The following is a 13,291-nucleotide window of genomic DNA, read 5'->3' on the forward strand; positions in this document are numbered from 1 at the left end:
TCATGAAACATCTGCAAAACATTTGGTTCTGAGAGTGACTTATGTGCCAAATTCAGGTAGTTCTAAAATGCGCAACTTTTACATTGTAGCGCAACACCGCACCAAACTCTAAATACAATACAGACAGTTTATATCTTAAAAAAGTGGAGGTAATTAAGACCAACGCTCTTTAGGCGCACAGAGAGAGACCCTGGCACAGACAGATTTTGCTAGAGTGTCTTGTGTGGGTTCGAAAAGTGTCGCAGTGTGCGCTAAATTCAAGTACATGTTCTAGACAGATACATGAATTTGGCGCACACAGCATCACTTTTATAATGTACACAAGACACTTGCAAAGTCTGTGCCGGTCTTTATAAACTCCAGAGACTGTCTGCTGTGAATCAGTGATTGTCGCGTCCCCCTATCTCTCCATCCACAGAATACCATTGCCCACTCTCCCACCTCAGAGTGCCAGCCCCACTCTTCTCCCTCCACAGAATACCAGTGCCCACTCTCCCACCTCAGAGTGCCAGCCCCACTCTTCTCCCTCCACAGAATACCAGTGCCCACTCTCCCACCTCAGAGTGCCAGCTCCACTCTTCTCCCTCCACAGAATACCAGTGCCCACTCTCCCACCTCAGAGTGCCAGCCCCACTCTTCTCCCTCCACAGAATACCAGTGCCCACTCTCCCACCTCAGAGTGCCAGCTCCACTCTTCTTCCTCCACAGAATACCAGTGCCCACTCTCCCACCTCAGAGTGCCAGCCCCACTCTTCTCCCTCCACAGAATACCAGTGCCCACTCTCCCACCTCAGAGTGCCAGCTCCACTCTTCTCCCTCCACAGAATACCAGTGCCCACTCTCCCACCTCAGAGTACTAGTCCCCACTCTTCTCCTTCCACAGAGCACCAGTGCCCACTCTCACACCTCAGAGCACCAGTCTCCCCTCTTCTCCCTTCATAGAACACTAGTGCCCACTCTCCAACTTCAGAGCACCGCCCCCCCTGTGCCCACTCTCCCACTTCAGATCACCGGCACCTTCTCCCTCCACAGAATAGCAGTGCCCACTGTCCCACTTCAGAGCACCACCCCCCCTTCTCCCTCCACAGAATACCAGTGCCCACTCTCCCACTTCAGAGCACCACCCCCACTTCTCCCTCCACAGTATACCGGTGCCCTCTCTCCCACCTCAGAGTACCAGTCCACCCCCTTCTCCCTCCACCAAACAACAGTGCCCCCTCACTATCCACACAGCACCAGTCCCACTCCTACCTTCAACAGAACACCAGTGCCCACTCTCACACCTCAGAGCACCAGTCTCCCCTCTTCTCCCTCCATAGAACACTAGTGCCCACTCTCCAACTTCAGAGCACCGCCCCCCCTGTGCCCACTCTCCCACTTCAGATCACCGGCCCCTTCTCCCTCCACAGAATACCAGTGCCCTCTCTCCTACCTCAGAGCATCAGTCACCCCCTCTTCTCCCTCCACAGAACACCAGTGCCCACTGTCCCACTTCAGAGCACCACCCCCCCCCCCCTTCTCCCTCCACAGAATACCAGTGCCCACTCTCCCACTTCAGAGCACTACCCCCACTTCTCCCTCCACAGAATACCAGTGCCCTCTCTCCCACCTCAGAGTACCAGTCCACTCCCTCCACCAAACACCAGTGCCCCCTCACTATCCACACAGCACCAGTCCCACTCCTACCTTCAACAGAACATCAGTGCCCACTATCCCACCTCAGAGCACTGCCCCTCCCTCTTCTCCCACCTCAGAGCACCAGTCCCCCCTTCTCCCTTCACAGAACACCAGTGTTCCCTCACCATCCACAGAGCACCAGTCCCACTCCTACCTTCCACAGAACACCAGTACACACTCTCCCACCTCAGAGCACCAGTCCCTCCCCCTCTTCTCCCTCCACAGTATACCAGTGCCCACTCTCCCACCTCAGAGCACTAGTCCCCCCTCTTCTCCCTCCACAGAATACCGGTGCCCACTCTCCCACCTCAGAGCACCAGTCTCCCCTCTTCTCCCTCTATAGAACACCAGTGCCCACTCTCCCACCTCAGAGCACTAGTCCCCCCTCTTCTCCCTCCACAGAATACCAGTCGTCCCCCTCGTCTCTCTTCACAAAGCACCGGTGCCCACTCTCCCACCTCAGAGCACTAGTCCTCCCCTCTTCTCCCTCCACAGAGCACCAGTGCTCCTCCTCTCCCTCTGCATATTATCGCCTCCCCTTCTTTCTCCATAGAGTTCCAGTGTTCAAGTTCCCACCTCAGGTTACCTGTCCCCTCCTCTTTTCCCTCCACAGAGCACCAGTCACACCCTTAGTTTCTCCCTTCACAGAGCACCAGTGCCCACTCCCCCACCTCAGAGTACCAGCCCCCCCCCCCCTTCTCTCTCCACAGAGCTCCCACTGCATAGCACCACTGCCCCTTGTTTCTCCACAGAGATCCAGTGCCCAACCTTCTACCACAGAGCAACACTGCCCACTATCCCTTCTCCCTCCACAGAGCACTGGGTTCCCGCTTTTCCCTCCATTGAGAACCAATGCCCCTCTGACAAAGTTTTTATATGTCTGACCAGTTGCTGGCTGCTAAGTAGTTTCCGACTATTTTAAAGAAGTTCTCTGATCACAGAATACACTTTCATGTTATAACATCATCATTGTAATAACAATACAAACAATAGTTATATTTGACAATCCAATATAAACTTACTTTAAAAATCTCCTTTTATGTTGTTAGTTCTGCCTGTCTGCGGGCCGTCTCTTTCCACAACCCTGCTGGATTCCCTGCATGCTTTGCAGCTTCTCCACTGCTGTTTACTTCTCTATATATCCCATGGTACCTTGCCACCTAAAACCAGTGCTTCCTGTACTGACTCCGCCTCCTTAGACTCCTCCTCTCAGCATCTCTGTAGATCAGAAGACAGGCTCTGTGAAATGTGTGACACAGCAATGCTACTCACAGGACATAGTGACTACATGTCACAACATTTGTAAACTACCTCTGTGAAGATCCCCACACATTAAGACCTCATGCGCACTGTGCGTTTTTGCAGCTGCTGTTTTTGGTGTCAGACATTTTTTTAAATGCCTCTCCTCAGCATGTTATCCTATGTGTTCACGTACACATAGGCTTTTAGCAGCGTTTTTTGGCAGGAAAGTTTAGTGGCAGAATAAAAAACCCTCTGCCAGCACGTTCTGGCATAAAAAACAATAGTGCCCAGCATTTAGCAGAGTTTTTTTTATTTCTTTGAAAGCTGCGTCTATAACAATGGATGAGTCATCAGCTGTCAGCGGGGTTCCCTGCTGTGTGGGGTCCCCTTTTAAATCCATACGAGGCCCTTTGGGTCTGGTATGGATCTTAAGAGGAACCCCTTGCCAAAATGTAAAAAAAAATATTAAAACAGAGTGGGGTCCCTCCCAAGTCCTAACCAGACCCTTAGGTCTGGTATGGATTTTGAGGGGAACCCCCACACCATTTTTTTAAATGGCATGGGGGCCCCCAAAATCCATACCAGACCCTGATCCGAGCATGCAGACCAGGAAGGGGGGGATGAGCAAGCGGCCCACCTCCTCAACCATACCAGGTTACATTGCCCTCAACATGGGGGCCCCCACCAAGCACTTTGTCCCCATATTAATATTGACAAGAGTCTCTTCCCCACAACCCTAGCCAGTGGTTGTGGGGTTCTGTGGGCAGGGGACTTATCGGAATCTGGAAGCCCCCTTTAACAGCCCCCCTACCTATGTGAATGAGCACAGGGTACATATTACACCTCTTCATTCAGCCAAAAAAAAGTGTAGTGTAAGAAAATACAGTAGGCAGTCTTTTGACAAGTCCCTTATTTAAAACACAAAAATTAAAAAAATATCTTCTTCCTGTAAATTAATGTCATAATGTGCTAGTATGCATCACATACTAGCACATTATGAAAGACTTACCTGAAAACGAAGCCTTCCAGCGGCACACTGTCACCGTTTGATTGCCCAAACTGCAATGATGTCAGTCCCTTGGCTCTCTTGCGCTTGCACCAGTGACATCACTTGCACTGATAAAGTAAATATCTACTAGATGGTGCACGTTTAGGAGGTATTTACTGTACCCTTATCATAGGCTTACCTGTAGGTATAAACTAAAAAAAAAGCCTTTATTACCACTTTAAAGAAGTTGTTCTTCTCACCTAGGTAAAAATGTCTCACCTCCCCATGCGGTGTGCAGATATGCTGCAGGGCTCGGGGCCTAAGAAAAACTTGCGCCGCATCTGCGTATGCGCAGGACAACCACTGTCATGAGTAACAACCCCCTCTTATCACCCAGTACAATCCACAACATGAGTAACACCTCCTCACATCTTATCACCTAAAAAAAAAACACAACCACCCTTCTTTGTCACCTGGGAAACCCCAGGGATTTCTAAAACCCTCTGTTATTTCACCCAGGACAAGACCTTATGATGTTTTAAACCCCCCCCCCCCCCCCCTGCAAATTAACTAGGACAACCTTAACAATCACTAACACTACCTTTCACTTATCACCCTGTACAACCCCATTATTACTAAAACTAGTGATGCATCAAAATGAAAATTCTGAAACGGACAAAATGTAATTATTGTGTGCAACGTTCTGGCACTGAAGTCAATGGGGGGTGTTTTGCATTAAAGCGGATGTGCCATGGGAACAAAATATTAAAAGCCAGCAGCTACAAATACTGCAGCTGCTGACTTTTAATATTAGGACACTTACCTGTCCTGGAGTCCAGCGCCGATCGCAGCAGAGCACGAGCGATCGCTCGTCACTCTGCTGCTCCCCCCGCCATCCACGCTCAGGGAACCAGGAAGTGAAGCGCTGCGGCTTCACTGCCCGGTTCCCTACGGCGCATGCGCGAGTCGCGCTGCGCCCGCCGATTGGCTCACACGCTGTGTGCTGGGAGCCGAGTGTTCCCAGCACACAACGGGCGACAGACGGGATGTGACGGAATGCCCGTCTTTCGCCCGTATCGTGTGGCCGGAAGTGGGTGCAAATACCTGTCTTTAGACAGGTGTCTGCACCCCCCTCCCCCCTGAAAGGTGTCAAATGTGACACCGGAGGGGGGGAGGGTTCCGATCAGCGGGACTCCACTTTAGGGTGGAGGACCGCTTTAAAGTCAATAGGATGAAATTTTGCATTTAAAGCGGTGGTTCACCCAAAAATCCAATTTCTGTCACTAGATCCAGCATACTGCTGACATCTGCAGTATGCTGGATTATTTTTTATTTTTTTTGTACTTATCATTTTAGCCGTATTTCTTCTCCTGCACGGAGCGGCGTAACCTTCCGGGGTTTAGGCGTTCCTAAATAAAGTGCAGTTGATTGACGGGCTTGGATACCGCGTCACACCATCCGGAAATAGCCGACGTGACTCTCGGCAATTTACGGCGCCTGCGCAGTCAGCTCTACACGGCAGGCGCAGGCGCCGTAAGCAGCGGAGAATCACGTCGGCTATTTCTGGATGGCGTGACGCGCTTATCAAGCCCGTCGATAAACTGAGCTTGATTTAGGAACGCCTATTCCCCGACGGATTCCCCGCTCGGAGCCGGAGAAGAGATACGGCTACAACGATAAGTACAAAAAAAAAAATCCAGCATACTGCAGATGTCAGCAGTATGCTGGATCTAGTGACAAAAAGTTGATTTTCGGGTGAACCTCCGCTTTAAGTCAATTGGACATGACTAGGGTTGCCACTTCATCCCTTTAGCCCTGGTTCACACTGGTGCGTTTTGACATGCGATTTGACATATCAAATTGCATTTCAAATCGGCAGCAATTGCCGGCAATGGCACCAACCTAATTGGTGCGACGCCGTATCTGTAGCGCTGCACCGATTTCAAAAAGTAGTTTCTGTACTACTTTTTGCGATTTCGGCACAGAAACTGCACAGATGTCTCTATAATCGCCGCCAAAATCGACAAGCGGGGGAGTTCATCTGAACTCGTACGGCTTCATTCCCGCAGCCCAGTGTGAACCTGGGCTTAAACCCGAACACAGGTTCTGTGGCTGATTAAGGTGGTATTTAAACCCACTTGGTGTCTTATCTGCATTAAATTACCCTCAGAACCTGTGTAATTCATATGTGTTCAGGTTTAAAGGGATGAGGTGGCAACCCTAGACGTGATACTGCAATGACGTCAATCGGACACGATTTTCCATTGATGTCACTAGAGGGGAATTTTTCCATTGAAGTCAATGGGATGTGATTTTGCATTAAAGTGAATCGGACGTGATTTCGCAATAAAGTCACTTGGGGGTGTTTTTGCATTGAAGTCAATGGGATGTGATTTTGCATCAAAGTCAGTGGGACGCAGTATACCATTATCGCCACCTTTTTATTTTTCTATCTGCAAAATGCTGATAACCGTGGAGTAGATTCAGGTAGGGGCGCGCAATGATACGGCGGCGCAGCGTATCGTATTTACACTACGCCGCCGTAACTTACAGGAGCAAGTGCTGTATTCACAAAGCACTTGCTCCGTAAGTTGCGGCGGCGTAGCGTAAATGGGGCCGGCGTAAGCCCGCGTAATTCAAATGTGGAAGGGGGGGCGTGTTTTATGCTAATGTGTGATGACCTGACGTGATTGACGTGTTTTACGAACGGCGCATGCGCCGTCCGTGTACATATCCCAGAGTGCATTGCTCTCAAGTACGGCGCAACGCCGTATTGGTTTCGACGTGAACGTAAATTACGTCCATCCCTATTCGCGAACGACTTACGCAAACGGCGTAAAAAATAAAAATTTCGAAGCGGGAACAACGTCCATACTTAACATTGGCTGCGCCTCCTAATAGCAGGAACAACCTTACGCCGAAAAAGCCTAACGTAAACGACGTAAATAAATTGCGCCGGGCGTACGTACGTTTGTGAATCTGCGTATCTAGGTAATTAGCATATTCTACGCCGACAACAACGGAAGCGCCCCTAGCGGCCAGCGTCAGAATGCACCCTAAGATACGACGGCGTAAGAGACTTATGCCAGTCATATCTTAGGCTAATGTCGGCGTATCTAGCTTTCTGAATACAGAAAGTAGATACGCCGGCGCAGATTTGAATTTACGCGGCGTATCTATGGATACGCCGGCGTAAATTCTCTCTGAATCCACCCCCATATATTTTTGGCTGATAATTTTCAGCGGCAGATATATCGGTGCATCCCTAACTAAGACCTCACTTTTCTCTGGTGGTAACCTTGACCATCAACCCCACACCACAGCTCCACCTTAACACATAAAGACAAACTTGGTCATAACTAAACCCCCCATCAGAAATAATAAGCTGCAGAGGGTTTTCCCATTCTGTCTGTGATACTGTTGGGAGATTTGCCCGCACTTTCTGCCTGGCAAAACCAATGTCACCAACAGTAAGTAAGAGGAAATCTACCGTATATAATGAAGTTCAGGAGAGCAATAATAAATGACCGGCGCTCTAACCTTTCCCACTCCATTTAAAACTAGAAGAAACTTTTGCCTGGATATATACTTTTACAGTATTTTTACTGCGACGGCTGGTGGGTAGCAAACAAGCGGATCTTGCATTTTAATATTAAAAAGGAATTACTCAGCAGGCAGGCTGGACCCCCTATATACTATTCATGGCTTCATTTTCAATTTCCATGTAACAGTAGCTTCTGAGTTGGCTGCTTTGTAGCTGCAAAACTGCTTCAACAGACCGCGGGAAGGAGAATTAGTCATTAACTGCAAAATGATAGCTGTCCCTTAATTAACTGGTCAGCCACCTCGTATAGCATAGTGCCCCTGCGTTGTCTATGCTTCTGTGCCGGCTCTTTATTCTGATGTTACAAAGCATTTCTAGGAAAAGAAAAAAAAAAGACTTCTGGGGTTTTGGGGGAGGGGGGATCTTATGTGAAAAGGACTGCGCCCCTACCCTCCCTCCCCCCCCCCCCTTTCCTCCTCCTCCTCTTCCAAGCCAGCCCTATAGTGATGTTCTCTCTCTATAGGCATCAATACAACTTAAGATTTTCTGTGTGGCTGAACAAGGTAAAAGAAGCCTTTGAAAAAGTTGGGGGAGAGGGGGCCGGCAGCTTGAAATGGGGCTGGCTTTTTAGCTGCGCCAATGGATTGGCCCGTTAGGCTGGCCGGACAACTAGGGATGGCTCAATATCATCTGCCACCGCAGCTTGTCCTAATAAAAAAAATAAAAATAAAAATAGGCTTGCCCGTTCGCTGTCCCTTCAGTGTGGCGACACTCTAGCCTGGGATGGGCTCAAACGGCGGTCCCAAAAGTCTGCAAATGTTCATAGGGAGCATGGGGATTGGTAAACAAGAGGGGCAAATTCTAGGAACACAACCTGATCTGCAATTATCTGGATCCACAGGTTAAAAAACATTGGTGGGGACAAAAACATCATGTGTATTTATCAAATGTGTCCTGTTGTAGCCCAAAATCTTGTGGGGGGCTCCAAAGCATTAACTGACTTTACAGAACAAGATCCCTTTGCTATCTTTCAATTACATTTTGGGTTGTCAACTTAAGATTTTTTTTTTAGATGTGGCATTTAACCACTTCTAAAAGTTTTATCCCCCTTCATGATCAGGGCATGTTTTGTTATTCGGCACTGCGATACTTTAACAGGCAATTGCACAGTCATGCAGCACTGTACGCAAATTAAATTTTTATCATTTTTTCACACAAATACAGCTTTCTTTTGGTGGTATTTAATCACTACTGGGGGTTTTATTTTGTTATTTTTTTACTTTCTGCTATAAAACAAATCCTATATATATATATATATATTATAATATATATATATATATATATATATATATATATATATATATATATATATATACACATTTAATATAATTAGGTAAAAATTCCCATTAAGTATATATTGGTATTGTTTGTGTGAAAGTTAGTGTCTACAAACTATGTTATATATACAGTAAAACCTTGGATTGCGAGCATAATTCATTCCAGAAACATGCTTGTAATCCAAAGCACTTGTATATTAAAGCACTTTTTTACCGGGTATAAAAGAGAGGCACCTCTAATGTCAGCCGGAATTTTTTCATCGGATATTCTGACCGTGTGTGTGCCCCATCTGAGTTTTTCTAATGAAAAAAATGTCTATCGGAAATTCCGCTCTTCTGTATGGAACTCCGACTGAGAAAAAAAACACGCATGCTCAGAATCAAGTCAACACATGCTCGGAAGCATTGAATTTAATTTTTCTCGGCTCGTCATAGTGTTGTACATCACCGCGTTTTGGATGGTCAGAATTTGGTGTGACAGTGTGTATGCAACACAGCTTGAATGGAATTCCATCAGAAAAAAACGTCGGAGTTTATCCCGACAAAAATTCCGATCATGTGTACGGGGCATAAGTGTAGCAATAAGTTGCTAAATGTTGTACCTTCATTAAATGTAACAATATTGCTACACTTAGAGGCTCCTCTCTGTTTTTTATACTCGGTTGTGACATAACACTCTTATATCAAGACATCGCTTGTATATCAAGGCAAAATTTATTAAAACATTTTTCTCATCTTGCAAAACGCTCTCAAACCAAGTTACTTTCAAACCAAGGTTTTATTGTACTGGAATTTACACAGCTATAGATGCTGTAATGTAATGGCGGTGATCAGCGACTTATAGTGTGACTGTTATAGGGTGGCGGACAATATGGTGCTAACAGACCCTAACTGGGAGGTACACTAAGGGCGGCCATACACGGTTTGAATCATTAATGGATAGGCTTAATGTACCAAGTTGATTGATTGATCAACTTGGGTACAACCAGCCTGCCGGATTCTTTGGTGATTATTGCTAGCAGCTATAGCCTCGTCTTCTCCCTATGGGGTTGGCTTCACTGGGAGAAGACAATAGCCTGGCAGTAGGGATTCTCCTGTCTGTGTTGATGGGGGAATCTAGCAAATTTTTGAAGGAAAAAAATTTGCTCAGTTTATGGCTGGCCTAACTGAGACTGACATCAATAGTGACACTAATACAGTGATCCTTCAGACTGCTGTGCACTGTAATATTGACACTGGCTGGGAAGGGGTTAATATCTAGGGGCAATCAAGGGGATAAGCGTGTGCCTAAGAATGTGTAATGTGTGCTGCTTTACTTTCTGTGTAGTTTGCAGGGAGAATAAACAACCAGATCACTGTTGACAGTACACAGAGTTTGATTGACCAAAAATATTGGCTGAAATCAACTGCCAAACTCAGGCACAGCATTGGTCGGCTGAAAGCTTGCGACGTACAGGTACGTTGCCCGGTCTGGAGTAGTTAATGTGTTTTCCTTTCGCTCAAGAGTGTAGAAGGGGAATCTCTCTTTGGGAGAGTCCCTCACCTAGCACTCGTTGGTCCGCTTTGGCTGATCATGAGGAGAGGGGTCTGCTGGGTCTGGCTAGGTGGACCTGAGTGTGCCTTAGGCCTCGTACACACGACCGAGAAACTCTTAAAAGAAACATCGTTTTCCTTTGACGGTTCCTTGTCAGGCTTGTCGAGAATCTTGTCAAGCTTTCTTTGCGTACACACTGTCAAGACAAAATCTCGTCGTTCTCAAACGCGGTGACGTACAACACGTACAACGGCACTATAAAGGGGAAGTTTGATTCCACTGGCGCCACCCTTGGGGCTGCTTTTGCTAATCTCATGTTACTGCGTGTTAAGTAAAAGTTTGGTGAGAGACCATTCGCACTTTTCAGTCTGTTACAGCGTGATGAATGTGCTATCTCCATTACGAACGCTACTTTTACCGAAGATGCGCTCCCGTCTCATACTTTATTCTGAGCATGCGCTGGTTTCTAAGCATACACACGAACGTGTTTCTCGTCGTAAACCAGCCCGACGAGAAACACGACGAGGAAATTGAGACTCCCGATGAGAAAAAAGAAAACTTGTTTCATGATCTGAAAAATTAAATTTTTTTAATTGGTCATTAAAAAACGATCATGTGTAGGCTCCAGAGCATTTTTCATGACGTGAAAAATGGGCATTAAAAATTTAGAACATGCTCTAAATTTTTGCGTAGTTTTTCATGAAAAACGTTTGTGTGTAGGCTTAACGACGTGAAAAAAACACACATGCTCAGAAGCAAGTTATGAGATGGGAGCGCTCGTTCTGGTTGAACTAGCGTTCATAATGAAGATAGCACATTCGTCACGCTGTAACAGACTGAAATACACAAAGTCTGAAAATCGTGAATCGTCTCTCACCAAACTTTTACTAACACAAAATTAGCAAAAGCAGCCCCAAGGGTGGCGCCATGCGAATGGTACTTCCCCTTTATAGTGCTGTTGTACGTCACCGCGATTTGCTCGAGCATTTTTTTTCACGATCGTGTGGGGGCAAGGCAGGCTTGACAAGAATCACGTCGAAAAAAAACGGTCGTGTGTACGCGACATTACTGGAGATGTCAGTGGCAGTTAGTCAGTTCCCCTCAGCGTCATGTGGTGTCAGATTTTCCGCCACACTATCACAGAGGGAAAGACGTGTGTTAGACAATCTCCTTCCCCACTACATGGGTAACATCCAGGGTGGGAAAAAAGCCAATGCACAAAGAAATTCAGCTAAATATTTTGGACTGCCTGTGTCGTCTGTTACAGCCATCGGCTTACCTGTAATTTCTGCACACTGCACTGAGATCTCATCCCATTACATTAAATGTACAGATGACACTAAGGCTGGTCATACATGGTCAAATTTCAAAATAATTTTCTTTTGCAATTTAGAAATTGCATGCGTTTTGTGATCCAATGGTGCCACCATTGATTTCAACCAACCAAGCCTTCAATTTCACCTCCTGTTGATACAGAAAATTATTTTCATGGCTGAGAATTTTCTTTTCTTGCACTCTTTTCCGATTACATTTCTCGCATGAATTTGCCATCATTGATTAGAAAATCGTTTGTTTTAAAGAAAAAATCCAACCTGCCGATTTCTCAAATTCAATGGCCACACAAAAATCGGCTATTGCTGCAGCCCACTAATGGTGTGAAATTCAAATGAAAATTCTTAGATAAGATTTTCATGAAACAAACAATGACAGCTGTTTAATTTTTTAAAGGACCGGTTTTCTTTAGGACCCATTTTGATTATGCGTTAAAGGATATAACTTTTATCCTACTCCCAAAATCAATGTAAAATACACCTAAATATAGATCCTAAAAAAAATAAAAAGCCATCTAGGTTTTATATACCACCATCTTCTTTAACCAACACAAAGTGCGAGGGCCTACCCAAACGAGTCACTCGGTTTAGATATGATCAGGCCCTGGCAAACAGGTGCATCTGCATTCATGACAGGTCCTCTTCAAGTAGCTGAGTGATAGATAAGCACCATACAGAGTTGCAGACCTGTCTTCACATTTTGCATTAACAAATTCCAAAGCAGACACAACAGCGCGAGTGTGTGTGCAGAGGGAGGGGGCTGTCACATTATGGCCAGTGTCTGGAAATTGGGGAACGGAGGAGGGGTGGGTGTAGATGTGGGGGGGGGGGAGTGCCCCTCCTTATGCATCTATTTTACACAGTCCAAGCCTATTCTACCCGCTGGTTAATGCATTTGAATGTGAAAAGGCAGCCAATGTAAGGGGGTAAAGATGCCTTCTTTGTGATTAGGCTGCCACGGACTGGGTCCGCTGGATTTATTGAGCATTTGGAGAAGTGAGGGGCACTGACTGTCAGGAGCTCATTTCCATAGCAGCTGCTGCATGAGGCCTCGGCAACAAGAGGAGAAGCCTCCTTGTCCAGTCCATGAATAGGCTGCGGAGGCCTGAAAGAAAGGCTCAGGGTGTTGCGGAAAGGGAGGAGTGGGGGGGGGGGCGCATATTTAAGCCCGCTTTAGTTTGATGAACTTGTGTTAAGGATTCAGAGCAAGCCAGGGTGGTGGCGGTGTGGAGGGGGGGGGGAGGGAAATTGGCAGGTGTGAGAACGGCTCCGCCATGGCACCCAATTCTTCCCCATTAGGGTGCCCATTGTTTTTTTTTTTTTTATATGACCCACCCACAGTATTGTAATGTACCCTGCTCCTAGCCTGGAGCGCTGTCACTTTCAGGGTGACCGTCTGTGGGGTTAAGGGTTCGTCCCTCGGAGAAGAAACTTTGTATCTGGCATCTGAGGAATACTCCAAAAATATATATCTGATAAAAGTGAGGCGGTTGGACGCTGTTATAAACCGACGCTGACGGGCTGCCTCAACAGCAAAGTCGCTACGACTGCTGTGCGTTATTTTTTAATTCTACAAACAGTTAATGTATCCTCTGCAGTGATTTATCAAATCAGGATTCCCACTAGGGCAATTACATG

The sequence above is a fragment of the Rana temporaria genome, chromosome 9 (genome assembly GCF_905171775.1).
Source record: "Rana temporaria chromosome 9, aRanTem1.1, whole genome shotgun sequence".
In the NCBI taxonomy this organism is placed as follows: Eukaryota; Metazoa; Chordata; class Amphibia; order Anura; family Ranidae; genus Rana; species Rana temporaria.